Here is a 2,480-nt window from a genome sequence, read left to right as displayed (position 1 = left end):
TGAAGCTTGTGTAGCAGGATGTTGAGGTTGACTCTCTTCCTCTGATGCAATGGTCACCATGGCCTTTGGTTTCCATTGTTCCATGGGTTTTTGTAGAGTCTCTTCTCAAAAATATTCATTCATATCCTGCATTTCTTGTCCTTGGTAGTCAATTTTGGAGTCGGTCATTTCCCTTTATTTTGTGAATTCTATGTCTTCAGTTACATCTTCTTTTAGCTTCTCATACTCTTTGATTTGTTCAATCACCAATGAAGAGTCCACAATAGAGAATTTATTTGGTAGACTTTCAGCTTCATCCATTGACTCTATTTGCATGTCTTCCACTTGTGACGTGGCACTAAGAATTTTTGTTACCTCTGCCACCTCTTCTTGTGTTGGCTCACTATGGTCAGATCTTGGCTTATTTGGCTCTCGACCCTTGACCTGCGAGCTTCATCTTCATCACCTTGTGGATGCTTTGACTTGTCCTCACTTAGGTTCCTTAAACGATCTTGAATCAGCTGATTCAATTGATCTTTTTTGAAAGCTTGATTCTCTATGATAATGTCGTTGACACCCTTGAATTCAAGCAACCGTGCCTTGAGCCTATCTTTTGTGCTCTGCGACAAGACCTTGTTAGGGATTCTTGTTGGGGATTCTTTCTTTCGTTCCCTTGTTGTCACTGTCTGAACTTTTCTTTTGGCTTGTTTCTTCTTCTTTTCCATGTAGAGATTTGTTGGGCAGTCCTTCACTAAATGACCAATGGCACATTGGTCACAGTATGTTGTTATCTCAACATGTGCACCCTTTGGACGAGGCAGCTCTCCATCATACTATTGATAATGGTCTCCTGTGGTATCTAGATACAGATATGACCTCTTCTTTGCATGCATGAACCTGTAGATTACGGCTGACTTAGGTGTATCCACTGGCTTTGTCTCTTTATCCTTCATCGTATTGTCCTTTGAGAAGCTGAAAATAGCTTCAATTATTGCTTGCATACACGATCAAATCACTATCCATGCTTTCTAGCAGTTGTAATGATAATTCTTCCATCAGTATATGGTCTTTGACGTGGGGATTTTGCATAGCCTTAGGGCTATGTTTCCGAGTTGATTTTGGCGAGTTCTGCACCGATTGTGAAGATTGAACCAAATCTTTGTTTTCCGTTTCCCTTGATGGTGCTTTTGGAATGGGTCCAATGATGTGACTTACAGGTTGCCCACAATTTCTAAACTCATCCATATTTTTCACATCGGCTATTTCACAGTGCCTATCGTATTTATCGACCACAATGACATCTTGACCTGACCTTCTACATTGGGAATTGTGAATTTCTAGTGGTCTCTCCTCCGGCTCAGCATCTTCCAATGCTTCTTGAAATTCCACTTGGGCTCCTGAAAAGGACACTGCTTCTTGTAAAGTTGGTCTTCCTAATCCCACTCTTGAAGATATAGGGTCTCTTTGTTGAGTTTGAACTCCCCCCATCCGAGAGGGTTTCATATCTGATGTTGGCATCTGCTCAATGCCTGATGATATGAATTCTTGTGCTTTGTTAAGTAGCTCTTGAGACCGAGCTAGTTCTTTTTGAAGTTGTGCTATCTTCATAGCGGGTACTTCCGACGTATTCCCTGTTTGTGCAATTTGGTGTGCTTGTGCTTTGTCTTGTGCTGGTGTGGTGCACGAGACTTGTACCGTGTCTTTCCATGTTGTGCCTTGTGTTGTACCTTGTTGTGTGTCATGTGGTGTGTCACTCATTTGTGTAGTGACAGTTGTAGGTGTCAATTCTTCCAGGTGCGTAGTTAGAGGTAAACCCATGATGAGATGGTATACATTACCACCTTTAGACATGTAGTCTTCTCCTCTTGAGCCAAACGCTTCTGCTGCAAAATAATGATTGTTTTCTATAGGAACTTCATGACTTGTGACAGCCCTGTAGTATCCACCGTCTTCGTCTCCATAGAGGGTACCAATTTTCCGTATTCCATCTTGTGCTTTGTACAAAAATCTACTTGGAGGATATGTGTAGATATTTGTAAGTTGATCTTTGTAAAACATTTCTATCTCATTGTCGATGTATTTTCTGTGCCTCATGTAAATTGATCCCAGACAATCTTCCATGAAATTTGGATGTGGGTGTAGTACATTCTTCGCTATTTCAACTTCCACATATTGAGATGTTCGAGTTTCTCTGTGAAGGAGTATTAGTGGAAGTGCGAAGCGAGAGAGAGTGCGAGAAGAAGAGCACGACGATATGGTGAACTCGCTCTACTGTAATGTGTAGAGCATAGTGATTTCTTATTAGGTTTTTACAAAAGAATATGTGTACGTACCTCGCAGCCCGCCCACTTACCTGGGTGACCACATTGGGCTTTATACCCCAAAAACCTCCCACTTAAAGTCCAATTTGGTACTTTAAGTGTGAGAGAAGCTACTATACAAGCTAATATACAAGATATGTAGAGAAGTGATGTACTACCCTACACCTAGCTGCTTGCGAA

The sequence above is a fragment of the Adiantum capillus-veneris genome, chromosome 28 (genome assembly GCF_014529385.1).
Source record: "Adiantum capillus-veneris isolate H3 chromosome 28, ASM1452938v2, whole genome shotgun sequence".
Lineage (NCBI taxonomy): Eukaryota > Viridiplantae > Streptophyta > Polypodiopsida > Polypodiales > Pteridaceae > Adiantum > Adiantum capillus-veneris.
The sequence above is the reverse complement of the archived record's forward strand: the minus strand, read 5'-3'. Positions refer to the sequence as shown.